The sequence below is a fragment of the Rattus norvegicus genome, chromosome 7, assembly GCF_036323735.1.
Source record: "Rattus norvegicus strain BN/NHsdMcwi chromosome 7, GRCr8, whole genome shotgun sequence".
NCBI classification, from domain to species: Eukaryota; Metazoa; Chordata; class Mammalia; order Rodentia; family Muridae; genus Rattus; species Rattus norvegicus.
In genome coordinates, this window is record NC_086025.1 from 70,503,927 (window position 1) to 70,520,187 (window position 16,261).

At 44.4% G+C, this 16,261-nt stretch overlaps 1 protein-coding gene across 11 annotated transcripts in view; it reads right to left on the reverse strand.

The window, feature by feature from the left end:
* Positions 1-16,261, reverse strand: part of Ncald (neurocalcin delta) — a 432,081-nt gene that overhangs the window by 86,244 nt on the left and 329,576 nt on the right. The window contains exon 1 of one of the 11 annotated variants that reach the window (XR_010053035.1): positions 9,694-9,887. The exons of 8 other annotated variants lie outside the window; for them this stretch is intronic. The gene's annotated coding sequence lies outside the window, so the exon portion shown is untranslated. 11 annotated transcript variants of the gene reach the window in all.

A 16,261-nucleotide genomic window follows, 5' to 3' on the forward strand; every position in this document is an offset into this window, starting at 1 on the left:
TTTAAATTTTGGCTAAGCTCTCTAGAAAGAGAATGAATGGCCCTGAGGGTGAATGGCCATTTGAGGCCACTGCTGGCAAATCACCCTATAGGGGGGCTCCCAGCTTGCCAAAGTTCCCAGGCCACTCCTTTCTGGGTAGGTAGCCAGGAAGAAGCAAGGAAGGCAGAGGGACAGAGCTCCCGGGACATGGCTATGATCACTTGTAGGCATGACCGTTGCCAGCAGCTTCGGTCAATGACATTTTGCAAAGGGCCCACTTCCCCCCTATCATCAGAGCCAAGCTAACTGTCTCCAACTGTTCTAAGACACTAGGTCGTTGGAGAGCAGAAATGACATTGTGAATTCAATTGTGAATGCTAGGACTCTAGATGACAGCGTGCATCTGCAACACGCTGCCGCTAAGCCATTGTCAATCCGGACGTCCAGCCTTGCTCCTGACTAGAACGATTAGCGAGCGCTTCTGTTGGCTGCACAAGGATCCGGCTTCTGTTATGCTCACGTTATATACACGAGTTAGACATACTTTTTCCATGTGTGAGTCGTGGCAGTTTTCTTAAGAATGCTGTGTTCTGGCTAAAGACATCTCATCATTGCCTAGTACAATATTGATGACCAATGTTTAAAAATGTCAGATATTATGAAAGATAGCTATAAAGAACTACTACTAAAACTTCACTAAACGGTCCAATTTCTCATTGGTGAATTGAGTCAAAGATTTTTTTTTTTCCCCTCAGAGTAACGGGGCGGGTGAGCTGCTGTTCTATGGCTGTGAAGAGACATCATTACCAAGGCAACTTATAAAAAGAAGCACTTAACTGGGAGCTTGCTTACGGTCTCAGAGGGTGAGCCCATAACCACCATAGTGGAACATGCTGGCAGGCAGGCAGGCATGGCACTGGAGCTGACAGCTTACGTCTGGATACAGCGGGCAGAGACTGGGCTTTTGAAACCTTAAAGCCCATCCCCAGGGACACACTACTTCCAACAAAGCCAAACCTAATACCTCCTAAAATCATTCAAATATTTGAGCCACTGGGGCCACCACACCACCGCACTGGTTTTTCATGAGGTCCAGGATTTTCACTAGGGCTACTAACTATAATTATATAAATATAACATAAATGAATCAGAAGGAGCAAGATCACTAAAGTTATCACTGTCCTGGTCACACATGTGCGCCTCAGTGTCTCTGACTTCCCTGTAGCTTTTCACATCCTATCTGATCAAATCCAGTTTTCGAGAGCCTCCGTAGACTTCCCTTATGAATTACATGTCCTTAGGCTTCCTATCCATTTTCTTGATTCCAGATGGGTGGATACTCTTATGGGTCATAATGTCACTCATGGGTCATCGCCTGATATCTAGTGATCAAGTCCAACATTTTCCACTTAAGGCTTAAAGATCATTTCCTGCTCACGGTCATCTCAATGCTTAGAACTCAATGAGCACTTTCTAGGTGTTGGTCATGATGCCAGGCTGTAGATGGTTTATCAGGGTGGACAGCAGAGCTCTGTCCTTGGTTGTGGATGCTATTCCAGCTTCCCTAAGCAGACTGTATGTTTTGCAGAGAGTGCCTGGTCCTAGCAGCACTCCACACAGTGGGGTATCTTTGATCTTTTGTATCTTTGATAAAGAAAGTGTCTTGATAACAATGGACAGAACAGCTAACAGTTCCTGGTCAAGATGGGCCACATTCTGACTGCTGACAGGCCAGCGTGCTTGGCTCACGCCAGCCCAGTGTCTCTCAGAGAGAATAAGGGATGACTGGAAAACTCTCACTCGTCTACAGGCAGACTGTAGTATCTTCATAGTGCCCCACTGTGCGAACGAATGAGGAGCTTCTCAGGGGAAAATGGAAGACCAGTAGGAAGGATTGAAGTTTAAGCAAATGAGAAATTTGGTTGTATTGATCTCTCTCCAGCAGAAGGCACGGAGTGCAAAAGGACGTTTCTGAGGATTCTGGAGCTCTGTTTAACTGGCACGAGAAGCCACAAGCCAGCAGGACACTTGCCATTTTGGCAGTCTGTTTAAGAGGAAAAGGGCTGCGGAGTGAGCTATTACCTCACCTAGGGGTTTCCCAAGTTTACCATTAGAGTGAAAAACGGTCCCCGAGTTTTGGGAATGGGCCAAAGGGAGTGTCAAGGAGACATCGGGCCGAAGGTTAGACAGAGTGTGCTTGTGTAGGAAAGACAGAGCACACAAAGAGGACCAGGAAGAAAGTACAAACATGGCCACACACACAGGGAGGAACGGCAGGCAGGAGGTTGTGAATGAGACTTCACTAGGGGCAGCTGATCATCTGCAAGCCCAGCAACAAGATGGTATACAGGCTGCTTTTCCAAATCAATACACAGGATGTGTTTTAAAGATCATTCATGCTTGTGTGTGGGGGAGTATAGTGTGTGTGTGTGTGTGTGTGTGTGTGTGTGTGTGTGTGTGTATGTGTGCGTGTGTGTGTGTGTGTGTGGTGTGTGTGTGTGTGTGTGTGTGTGTGTGGTGTGTGTGTGTGTGTGTTGCACTTGTTTAAATAGGCACACGTGGAGGCCAGAGATTGATGTCAGGATCTCTTCTTCAACTGCTTTTCCACCTTATGTTTTTGAGACAAGGTCTCTCATTGGGACCTAGAGCTCACCATTTTAGCTAGACTGGCTGTCACTGAGCCCCCAAGGACTGACCCATCTCCTACTTCACCCCACTCCACCCTGACCAACAGACGTATACAACTACATCTGGTCTTTAAGTGGGAATCTGAGCTCAGGTCCTCCTCCTTGCTCGGTAAGCTCCGCACAGGCTGAGCTATGCCTGTTCCTAAGCTGAGCAAAAGACATTTTTCCTCAGAAATTATTTCAGCTTAGGCTAGGTACTTGTATGGAAACACAAAAGCCCTTTAACCTTTATGTTTCTAAAGTCAAAACCCCCACATTCATATTGCACCGTTACCTTCTGTATTCTATTTACTCAGATGACCTAAAACATTAACCCCGAGCTTTTGGGCTTAAGGCTCAGAGAGGATAACTTATCAGCTGGGCATAAGGACAGGGGAGAGAGACCCCACAGCAGGGCACCGGAGTCATCTTCAGACTCCCTCATTCACGTATTTGGCAGTTGGTGCTAGATGTTGGCTGGGACCATCAGCTGAAACAACTATGACCTCTCCATATGTCTGGGCATCTTCACACATGGAGGCTGGGTTCCAGGGGTGAATACAACACATGAGGTAAACAAGAGAGCTGTAGAGAATGGGAAATTGTATCTTTTTGTGATCTACCCTTGAAATTTGTGTGGCATTTTCTCACTATGGTCCCTTAGCTGGACTAAGCTCCTTTAGGCAGGAAGGGTAATACAACAGAGTCTCTTGATACAGAATGACAATGTTTCACAAGCATCCACAGGAGTGATTAGGATTTTGTGACCACTTTTGGAGATTATAATCTGCACTTATAATAACAGCACTTCTAGGGGGAAAATCTGCCATATTCCAACTGCAAGAGCAGATCTGCATAGTGAATGGAGCCAGGGTTTTGGCGCCAAACACTAGAGGTTAGAAACTTGGGTGACACTGGAAATTTTACTATTCTCTGTCTCTCTGCTCCTTCATTTAAAAAACTGGGTGTTTCAGGGGGAAGTAGTTACTTTGAAAAGAACCCAGAATCTCTGTAGCCTCCTCAGAGTTGTCTATGATTCTAACACCAGGGACACAGGTCTCTAACCCTGGAAATGCCTTTGTCCAGCCTCTTGGATGATGCTGGCATCATTGGCAGATCTGTAGATGACTGACAGCACGTCAAGCTATTGTGTGCTTAAATCTGCCAGTCACTATTGGAGGGAGTTGATTCAAAAACCCCGTGCTAGGTACTAGTATTGTCTAAATGAGAAAACTGTTACTTCGATTAAAAAGAAGCAACATGAAGTGGCACAGACAGGATTTACACTCAGACTAACTTAGGAGGAGGTGGAGTCTCCGGGTGCCTGTGTGAATGGGAAACAGCATTTTTCTCAAGCCGGATTTGTGAGTGAGTGAAGATAGTAGCATTGTATTACACCATCAGAACCCAGGTCTGCTTCTTGAAGCAGCGAGCCTATTCTTACTGGTTAACACAGAAAACACAGGAGATATTTGGGTACCAGTGTAAAGATTGTTTCTAAAGAGTAATGCAGGTTCTATCTTTTAATAACCCTGAGTACTGGCATAAGAGATATCTGTTTTCTTGGTCACTTATCTCCTGAATGAGGGACAGATAACCTTTGGCCCACTGGGAACAGACACTCACCTGGAATCTCTGATCCTATCAGGGGGAAAGAGATTGCTCACCAATGAGGTCTCTTCTAAAGTTTGATTCTGGAATAGAATCATATGTTTTCCAGGCTATGTGACTGCAGTGAACAGTGCAGCTGTGAGGGACAGAATCCTGGTTTCTTGTATCCTCTCCAGTTAGACTGTGAGTGGCCCAAGGGCGGGGACCTGAGTTATTTTGTCCCATGTAGTACCTCTCATGTCTAGTCCAACATTGGTACATAGTAGGTGTTTAGGATTTACTGAATGCATCAAAGACAGAAGTCAAGAAGTCAGAGCCACTAAGGTTCTCTGTTCTAATGGTAGACACCAATCAAGGGCCATGGTAAGGAGGGACCCAAAACACCTAACGTAATATGATGCGTACAAAAGCCACCTAGCAGATGATTGAGAATTGACTGATCCTGCCACAGCTGATCAGGGTGTGACATGGGAAGGTATGGGGTGCCATCACTTTTGTGGAACACTATTTGTTATTGTGCCTTCAGGATGCTGCGAATTCGATCATCACAGAACTGATTGTGGTCTATGGGAGTCCCCTTAGCACACAGCACACAGTCATACTCTTTGGCATTTATGCCCAATACACGTGTAACAGAAATTAAAACATTTCAGAGTCATCATTTAAAATGTTTAACATGATGTAGTGGTTAGTTGTGATTTTCAGCGTGACAGGATCTAGGATCGCCTAGGAGATAAATCTATGGGGTAACTCGAGGTGGAAAAATCCACCCTAACTGTGGGAAGCATCATCCTATGAGCCAGGACCCTGGACTAAATGAAAATGGAGGAAACAAGTTGAGAAACAGCCTTCATCTGGGTCTACTTCCTGACTGAGGATGTGATGTGACCAACTGCCTTGTGGTCCTGCTGTCATCCTGCCCCTGGCATGGTGGACCACATCCCTTTAACTGTGAGCCACAACACCTCCCTTTATTTTGGTTGTTGTTGTTTTGTGTCTGTTTATTTTGTGTTTGTTTTGTTTTTTGAGATAAGGTTTTTCTGTGTATCCTGGATTTGGTTTGTAGACCAGGCTGGCCTCAAACTCACAGAGATCTGCCTGCCTCCCAAGTGCTGGGATTAAAGGTGTGTGCCACCGTGCCTGGCCGAATCTGTCCCTTGTTAATTTGTCTTTGTTGGGTATTTTCGTCACAGCAATAGTAACCAGGACATCTGCTTAAGGAGGATGTGCAGGTCTCGGCTCTGCTGGAGTTGCTGACCAGAACTCACAGACTGAGAAAAGCCTCCGTCTAAGAAAGGCAACAGCAGGAATGTCTTTCACATTAGCAATCTCTTGCCTGCAGTCAAATATAGGACTTTATCATGACAGGAGTCTGTTCCATTCTAGATTAACATAGGATGATTAATTAAAAATTGTCATTTCTATTTAATACACACGTGTGTGCCTGTGTGAGTGTATGGCACATGTGTGCAGGTGCTTGTGGAGGCCAGAAGAAGCTGTTAGACCCCCTGTAGCTGGAATTACAAGCAGTTGTGAGCCCTTTGACATGGTTTCTGGGACCTGACGTCCTTTGCAAGAGCAGCACATGCTCTTAAGCACTGAGCCATTTCAGCGCGACATCAATGGCATCTATAGACATAGTTCACAAAAAGCCATACATTTAAGCACAAAGATGAAAAACTGTATTGGTCTGGAGAATATAGCACCAGTGAACTCAATATTTATCATACAACTTCTGTATGAAAGTCTCAATGGACACTAACTTTCATGGCGTCTCTTATGGAGACAGTAAAAATATGCTGAATTTTGTAATGCTGTTGTTAGTTGCTTTCCATCCCAAGACACCATTTAAAGAAAAGTTGACTTCGTAAAAAATAATGACACATTCCATTCCCTGCCGAGGTTTCCAACACCTCCATCTAGAAGCAAAGGACAGCTGGGGATGTTAGACTTTCTCCAAGTTTCCCTGCAGGTTGCCACAGAGACCCAGGCTCCAAGCAGGTGTTTTTTCTAATCCAAAGAGCAAGAACTATTTGAGAACATCCTCTTTCGTAATCCCTCTGAGGCCACAGGAAAAATTACTCAGCTTCCATTTCAAATGCAAGGGATTTGGATTTAGTTTAAACAACAGCTAGTGCAAAACCATCTTAGCTCCATTCTTCTACACTGCCAGGGAGGTAGGAGCTGGTATAACTGAAAGGGTGGCTTTGGTCTCTCGAAACACAGGACTGTGGCAGCAGCCAATGGACAGCAAATTTCCCTCGTTGCACAGAGGAAAGTCAACACTATTTTTTTCTCATTCAAAACAATGTAGGGAACGAGAGCTTCTCTGACACACAGTAAACAATAGTGATTATACCTCCTGCTCGACCTTAAATACGTTGTGCATCCAGTTCTGCTCTTTTGGGAAGGGCCTCCTTTTCCCAGCATGCTTCACATAAGCACCGCTCACTTATCTTCCCTGTGTGGATAAAGGTCTCTTTGTAAACAGTGACGGTTCTCTGTGGTGCCTGGTTTGAACTTGAGTGACCTGCCAATACTCTGTTTTCCTCATAACCCATATCTACCCAGGTAAGAGTTCCTCAGTGCAGGCAACGAAGACAAGTAAAGATGGAGTCGGTGGGGTATTAGAGGCGAGTTGCAGATAGCAGCCGTTCCTGTCCATACCAGGTATTTAGAGTACACTGTGAAATTCTCATGGTCCAAGAATAAAATCAGATGCTGTGGAACCGAAATGAGGTTATAGACTCTGTCCAGGGGGTTCTACGTCCTCTGGCCCCACAAGCTCACATGTTAGTTACCTCCAAAGCAGATAGAATTCAGAAGAACCCCAAGAACTTTGGTGGTTAAAAACATGACATCTTTTGTTTCCACACCCCAAACTGAAATTTAGTATTTCCTTCCATTAAAATGTGGGTCACAAACCACAGTGCCTGGGATATTGCCAAGACGAATCACAGATATTTGCATTTTATACTGCAGTTCTTAGACTAACTCTATTTCAAAACAGCATTCGAGAGTAGCACCGCCTCAGTACTGTGGTAACTACTGCACGTGCCGGTCAGGTATACGACTTAATAACATATTAACAAAGCAATTATCCCATCATAATTAAAAGATGGTACATTTTGTTTTTATTATTTTTTATGTCTTGAGATTATACGATAATAACTTACCTCTCCTGTTCTCTTTCCTCCCCTCAACCCCTTCTATATACCCTCTCCGCTCCCTCTTCCCCTCCCCCTCTCTTTCAAACTCATAGCCTCTTTTTCTTTTCTTTTCCTTTTAAAGATACATTTTAATGAAAAGTAGTTCCCTTTGCAACCCAGCACACTTTGTCTTATGCATTTCATATATCATTCTGAAAAAGAGTCCACAGGCATTACCAGACTGCCAGACATGTTCATGGCACTGAAAGGGTTAAGGTTTCCTGAAACCAGACACAGAGCCCTTTAATAATTCAGCAGCCAGGTTTCTAGAGTAAATCATTCCATGCTGGCATCTTCTGAGGCCCAAACACACTTGACCTTGAAAGCAGCACACACTCACGGCTGCAGGTAGATGGTTCTTGAGAACCCCCTTTTCCTCTTTTTGCCCCCCCCCCCAAAAAAAAAAAAAAAGGGCCCTTGGCTCATGGCTTTGAAAGTCTCTCTTCTCATCATGGAGGCTCTTTTCCCAACTTTATCACCGACATTTTGCCACTAACACCGACTCTCTCTCACATTTTTTATTGTTGGAATCCAGTCTCATGCAAGAGGCTGTCGTACATAATCATGTTGTGAATTTAAAACCCAGGGAGAGAACCAAGAAAAAATGAATGAAGGTATCATAGTTGGGACAAGAAAAGTTAAGCACCAAGTGTATGCTACAAGAGATGCCTATAAATGACAGTGCTACCTGGTCCTCTCCCTGCTCAACTGAAATGTCACGCACCAGTTGACACATTAAAGTGGTAGTGTCTGGGTTACGAGAACTGTGAGGTCAGTTAAATGACTGGAAGATGTCTTAGTAAATTCATGGTACGTACAAGCACATCAGACAGTGGACAATCCTAATGGAAGCCCTGATCAAAAGGTCCATTCACTGAAAGCTGCTTAGGAAAGAATTGATACAAGCAGTTATTCATTTACTTCTGCAGCTAAGGGCTTTCAGATTTCTCCCCCATGAGAGCAAAACATAGAACACACAATTCCGAACCCAGTAACATAAGCAAAAAACAAAACAAAACAAACAAACAAAAAAACCCAACAACAACAACAAAAAAAACAAACTAAAATATAACTATATCACCAACCCACAGAGCACATATGTAGTGTGTCGGTCTATGTTCCTTCAGACGCTGGTCCTATCCCAGATGGCTAACTAAAACATGCCTCATTGCTGTTACATCTCTAAGATGTAGAAACCTGTTTGTCAATCTAGGCTTCTGTTTGCTTCGGAGCCTGAGGTTTCCTTGAAATTACAAGCTGCAGAAGATGCTGGCAGAACCACAGCAATGCACACACAGCCTCCGGGAGCATGACGTGTTGGAGAAATCCTTGCGAATCAGAGTTACCGAATTGCTCAAAAAAGACCTGGAGCAAATTTTTATCCAGCATTTTAAATCTACATTTCAGTTAAGGTAGACCTCGCATCAATGTATATTTAGTTCCAGGCTTTTTTCTTCTCAAGATAATTATTTTTAAGAATAAAGATCAGAACCAGCTTACAGAGCTCCTTAGAAAAGGCCAGCCAGCCCCTCCTCTTCAGCCGGGTTTTCAGAGAGAGCCACAAAATAGCACTTCGCAGTAACACCCACAAAACAACCACAGGCATACACACGTAAAGGTCCCACCCCAACTTCCTTGGCACATTGCAGATTCTTTCTCTCTAAACAGGAAGCTGTTGACAGTTCCCCTCTTGTTTACAAAGTATCAAAAGCTCCCTTTACAATACTAACCACAACTTTCAAAGTCTAGAGCCTTTTCTCACGGTTCCCATTGTAGCTAATTATACACGCTGCAAGTGAGGTAGAAACCGAATTCCAGACTGCTGTGGGCTGACGCAGAATCAGCAGCAGCAACAAGGAAAAGTTAGCTGCTCCCTGCAAGGCGGTGCTGGAGTCACCAAACCCCAAACAACAACTGAAGGAGGGATTCCTAGAATTCGAGGGAGCAAATTTGGCTCACCCTGCAAAATGAGAATTTCTAAATAACATACGTTAGTAAGCGTTTCGCAAGGAAGATTACATTTTAACCTACTCCATGGGACATTAATCCAAATATAACCAAGTTCCTGAGACTGCCTGCAGTTCGTGACTGGGAGCTGCTTCACATTCTTTGGCTGGGTTCGTCAGTAACTGCTCTTGAAGGCAAAGTTGTAGGAGGTTACGAGGGGAGGGAAAGCCACCAGGGGCTGTGAAAACACGGAACTCCTGTGTATAAAGCAAACCGATTACCTCAAGCTGAAGAAGTGTGGGGTTTAGTAGTCCATGCTCCTGCAGCCCCTGGGAAGCAACAGCCACAGCAGAAGTGACAGCAATAGCGGCAGCGGCACGGTGGCAGCAGCAGCAAGGTCCAGCATCCACCAGATTCTCACAAGCCTTTGACTGTGCGGACTCAGCCACAGACTCTGCCTCTGGCTGACGTCAAAGTCCCTGTCACATGGCCAGATAAAAGCCAAGAGAGCATTGGTTGTCGTAGCAACCACAGGCTGGCTCTGAAATTATTTCAATAGGTCATCTGTCACTGATGTGTGTGCTCGTGTGTGTGTGTGTGTGTGTGTGTGTGTGTGTGTGCACACGCGCGTCTCTGTGTGTGCATGTGTGTATATATACAGAGTGCAAAACCATTGTGAATAGCGCCTGACAGAATCTCAACCCTCAAAGTTGTGACTCACGAGTGCCTGCAACTTTCACCATTAAAGCCTGCCTGTCCTTTCTCCGGTTGCCAGAAAATGCATGGTGTGACCCCTGGTCTTACTATCACAGCACAAAGCCCCTCCCCCTCCAGTCGAGGAAAGAAACTGCCAACATTCATGAGATAGTTTTCTTAGTGAATCAAATTCTCCTCTAAATAAACTGAGGGAAAACATCTTTTAAGGGGTTGTTGGTAGAAAAACTGTATATTCCTGAAGCTGAATTCTTATCATGTTGATAAAAGATGGAGTGGCTGAAGAATCCTGACAGGAAGCGTGGTGTAGAAAGCAGGGTAGATAAATCCAAGGTTTTATGCCACCTAAAATTCGTTGCAAAAATGATGTCCAGAACACTTCCGCAAGGACACAACTTTAAAAGGACCTGAAGATTATGAGAAAAGGGGCTGGACTCATAGCGGGTCCCAAGCTCTCCCTCCCACAACCCTTGGGTCCATAACAGATTGAGGGAGTTTCATGTTGAATGATTGGTTCAGCATCCTATGGACACTGAGGTCAGAGGAATCTGCCCACCACTGAGGAGTAAACGGTGCAGCTCACCTGTTCCCAAATTACAGCTTTATTTCCTTCAGGGCCACTTTAGCTGATCTTTAGCTCTTTGAGTGCATATGACCCAGTTCGTTCTCATTCTTAATTAACAGGAAGCCAATTAAACAAAATTAAATGAAACCCAAAGGAAGGTATTATGGAAAAAGCCTTTTAGAAAATGTGGACTCATTCAAAAAACAAGGGAGCTAAAAGGTGAGGAGAAGAAAGAGGTTGTTCTAAAAGGACCCTTATGTGCCTGGGTCATTAGGACTACACACACACACACACACACATACACACACACACACTCACACACACACAGGCACGCAAGCATGCACACATGTTCACACACACATAAATGTGTGTGCATACACACTATGAGATATGAGCAACTCTGAGGCCAGTTGGTAAAACTACACTTGTGTCACAGAACAAAACCTCTTTAAGTAGAGTAGCAACTGATTTTTTCACAGGACTAATGTCCAATGTGCTTGGCCACAGAAGCACCCATTCTATCTTTTTCTTCATCGTCCTTGACTTCCCCAAGGAGGAGAGAAGATGGATTTTTATCAGAAGTTATTTCTCTGATGCTGTTGGTTGTACCCTGGCAAAGGAAAAGGCAAAGTTAAGAGTCAGATCCTTGAATTTCAGACTGATGACGGTTGGGGATGTACCTGCTTGTTAGAATGGCAGCAGATGAACCCAGTATGTATGCAGATTGGTTTGAATGCCTTATAAGGGGCAGACTTAAGCAACAGTTCTATTTTCCAGATTTGCATTCCGTTTATAGTTCTGGTTTTCTGTTTCAATGTGTGGGTCCTAGCAATGGGTTAGGAGGGAAGAAGCCCGAGAAGATGTAGGCACCCAGGGATCAAGCTCTCCCTGTGGCTGCCTGACTCTTAGCCCAGCCTCTGAAGCTACGCAGGCTACAGTTTAACATCAAGAGAATAAAACTGCAATGTCACTCTCTACCAGTAGGTGATGTCCTCTGAAGCAAGAAATTCTCAGAAACCTCTCCATTTCAATACTTTAAACAGATTCGTTTAAAACCCGGCAAAGCTTAGTACACCTTCATTCCGGGTCTCCTATCATTTTTGTATCAAGACAGGGTCTCGCTATGTAGCTCTGGCTGTCCTGGAACTCACTCTGTAGACCAGGCTGGCCTCAAACTCAGAGATCTATCTGCCTCTGCCTTGTGAGTGTTGGGATTAAAGGTGTGAGTCATCATGCCTGGCTCTCCGATCATTTTGTAAGTATGCTTCACCGTATGCAGACTTAGGTTTAAATTGCTGGTATATTAAGTCAGCCAGTGGACCATTATTTACCACTAGAAGATGTGTGTACGAAGATCTGTTTCCTGTAGCAGGCACCCATTCTCTTCTGTATACCACACAGGATGGAGACTTTTTGCTAATATATAAGGAAGGAAGCAGACTTCTGTAGGGTATAAAACAATAGCATGATCTCCTTGGAGCTCAGACGTTTAGCAAATTAATCTAAAGGAACAGGCAGCACACAAGTGCCTTCACCCGAGACACGGCATCACACTGAACGCGTCATCTCTTTTTCTGAATGCCAGGTCACTTTTGAGGTGAAGGTGATTCACCTGGTTTTAAAATAGGCACTCAAACACAGGTCTCCCCAATAATTTTACTTGCCCAAACTAAGGCAGGTCCACCTATTATTAGTCTGACTGCTTTGCCAGGAATACATGGTAAATGTCGATGAATGAGCTTTGCATGCCTCAGCTAGCATGTGCTTCGTGCCTCGAGGAGATAATTCTAATCAGCCCTAAAACCCCAACACTGCTAGGCAGTAATGGCAGTGATGTCAGGGTCTCTACTGTCTTCACACCAGTGGGAGGCTCTGTATCTATTCTCGGAGCTCTCTGCTTCAAATCTTATCTCTTATGATTGGACCTTGGGCATGTCACAAAAGTGCCCTAAGCCACAGTGCCGACATGATAAGGTTGTATTACAAGGGAAAGGGATGATACAATACGGATACCTGCCACAGGGCAGGGGCTTAGTGTGTGTCTGCCATCTTGTTCATCTGTCCAGCCCTGCATGTCTGAAGACCTTCAGGGCAGGGAAGTTATCTTCCTGATGCCAGCGGTGAGGACAGAGCCCAGACACAGCAAGGCTCACGGATGACTCATGGATTAGGGAAAAGAATGCAGAGCAATAGGAAGACAGGATGATTTTCTCTTTCTACTAACACCAAAGAGAGAGGCTTTCCCTGAGCCCTCTACAGCCCCAGTGAGGCAGAAGGGAAAAACAGAAGGCGTAAGTGTTGAGTTCTCACAAAATCTAACAATGGATGGTTCCGAGTGAATCAGTCTTACCCTGGCTAAGTCAAAAGCAAGTTGTACACTGACATTCTTTACTGGGTCTGCTGTAATTTACTTTTTAACTGGCATTGAGTGCTCACTCTGTGTGGAATGCTGCTGGATATTCCGCATATGTAATAAATCACTTCCTCTGTAACCCTGTGAGGCAAGTGGGGTTCCTTCTTTATTTTACAGCTAAGGAAGTCGAGCATGGAGCGACTCACTTGTCTGCCCAGTGCACAGCAGGGCCAAGATTGATATTCAGGATTGCCCGAGTTTACACAGTTTTAGAAATGTAGGTGGTAAATATTTACTAAGCACAATTAAATCTTATCTCATTTTGTTTTATACATGAGGGTTGCTTTATTTTTAAATTAATTTTTATTTTTAAATTTACATGTATGTGGTGTGTCTGTGTGTGAGCGTGTGCATGTGAGTGTGGGTGCCTGCATAGGGCGGAGGCATTGTGTTTGAGATCTCCTGGATCTGGAGTTAGAGGCAATTGTAAAACATGGGTGCTTGGAATTGAACTCAGGTCCTCTGCAAGAGCAGAAAGTGCTCTTAGCCACTGAGCCATTTCTCCAGGCCCCAACTTTTATTATTTATTGACTGATTGATTGGTTGGGGGTGCTGGGATCAAACCCAGGTCCTCACGCTTGCTGCAGAACACTCTATCAAATGGACTACAACCCAAGCTCCCAGTTTTAATTTTTTTACAAGGGGGAGAAAATCAGATTTTTGGCATCTGGGGATTGTAAAGTCTTTAATCTAGCCTTGGCTTAGGAGTAATAAGACATGTGGGGAAATGAAATGAGGAAGGTTTGGATGAAGGGAGGTGAATGAGGTGAGACAGTGAAAAGATTAACAATAAAATGATACCCATGTCATGGCAACCCCCGTGGGGTCACACAGTAGTCACAGGCACTGCTGGTTTGCTTCCTAGCATTCGAATTAGAATTCAGGAAATGTTATCACAGAGGTAATAGTTAACACCCATTGTTTTGAAAACATGCTTGAAAGACCTTACAGAGTCACAAAGGCAACTCTAAGTTCAAGATCAGCGATAAAAGAAAAACAGAATGTCTTGGCCTGCTGGTGTGATCAGAACTAAATACCAATAGCCCACTTGCTTCCAAATAACAGGTGGTGTCGTATAGGTCTAGAGGTGGGGAAGCGTAAAACCAAGACGCCAGCTCATTCACAGAGAACACCCCACACGTTCTGCATTCAGGACGCAGCCCGCTTCTAAAATACGTCGTAAGACCTTCAAATTAAGGCGAGGAGTTCAACACAGGAACTTGGAGGAGACACAAATATTTAATTTATGACATTGAGGACTTTCCGAATTATCTGCTATTTTCTCCGTGTGTGTGTGTGTGTGTGTGTGTGTGTGTGTGTGTGTGTACACACGCCATGGGTGTATGGACACAAGGCTGGTGCAGGTCTCCTTATGTGCACCGGAAGGCCAGGAGAAGACACAGCATCTTCTACTGCTCACTACCTTGTTCCCTTGAGGCAGGGCCTCCTGCAGAACCTTGGAGCTTGATTTTCAGTTAGGTTGGTAGCCAGCAAGCTCCAGAACACTCCTCTTTTCCTGTCTCCTCTCCAAGAGTTGGGTTACACATGCAACTCTTTTTGGGCCTTTACTATGTGTGTGTGTGTGTGTGTGTGTGTGTGTGTGTGTGTGTGTGTCCTTGTGTCCTGTGAGTGCACTTACCAACTGAGTGCTCTCCTAATCCCAGTGATTGGACTCCCAAGTGATGTGGAGCTTTTAAAAAATGCTCGGAAACTAAAGAGACAAACACAAACGAACAGGACCAAAGAGAAGAAATCCCAGCATCTGACCTGTCCTTCCCACCAAGCATTTGTTGGTTCTTAGGGTCCTAACATGAAAGGTCAAGAAGGAAGGGTTCCAGGTGCTAAATCAAGGCAGAGACTTGAGTTTGATGGGCCCAGGACACAAAAGGAAGTTTAGACCTCCCAATAGTCGGAGTGTGGTGAATAGCTTATGTTTTCGTCTCATAAATTAAAGATTAAATCCTAAAATTAACAGAAGGTGAATGAGACCTCACAGGGCCAAGGCCCACCAGCAAATCACCATAATACCTAATTTTATTAAAGTAATTTTCCCTATTCTCATTTCCCTCTGGAGCACATAATCCCTGTCTTTATTATAATCCCATCTCTTTATGCAGATGACACCCAGGGCCTATGAACATTTTCACACATCATTTTCAAATCAATTCAAGACTCCTCAAGCATCCAAAGATATCCTCTACCAAGCCAAGGTCTTTGATGGAAACAGTGGGAAGTAGAGACAGGCTCACAAGCGACATGACACATCTGTAGTCAAACAAGGGCCTGAGCGTACTTAGTGTGTAGAAGGAAAGAAAACCAACACAGGGAGTTCTCCATGTGAAAGTGAGGCCAGGAGCTGGAGAGACATCTCAGTAACCGAGGACCCAGGTTCAGTTCCCAGCACCACCTGTAACTCCAGCTTAGGCGATGTGGGCACTGCACATACATGGAGAGCCCCCCCCCACACAATTAAAAATACAAAATAACTCCTCCAGAATAAAATCTGAGGACGCAAACCTATTAAAGCTAAATAATTGAGAAATGAGCTCTTCCCCACTTAAAATTTACGTCTGAAGAAGAAAGGTAAGAGTCAGTTTGGAGAACAGAAGATACTTGAGAAAAGAAGCAGCAGGTCTGACCTGAATTGAGCGTGGTCAGAAGTTAAAGTCTGGAATCTACAGAAAACGAGGAAGACTGCTGAGTGTGGTTGAAATAGTAAATATATAACTGGAAGAAGAGAGGGAAGGAGCAAGAACAGAGAGCGATCTTGAAAGGCAAGTGGATAAGGAATTCCCCCAGATGGACAGAAAAGCCAGATCAGGTTGGGTAATGATAACTACGAAGGAAACAGACACCACGACCCCCAGGGTAGAAAGTGAAACTGAAATGCAGAGAACACTTCATTTTTCCCCCACTCTTGGCCAAATACTAAAATCAATAAGACAAACAACACATTCAATTAAAATACAGTGAAGACTTAAACTTTAAAGATAAGCCAGGCATGATGGCACTAGGGAGGCAGAGGCAGGTAGATTTTTGTGAGTATAAAGCCAGCCTGGTCTACATTGTGAGCTTTAGGCTAGCCAGGGCTATGTAGTAAGAACTTGTCTCAAATTTCCCCCCAAAGATAATAGAACAATAAACTTTGAAATCACTA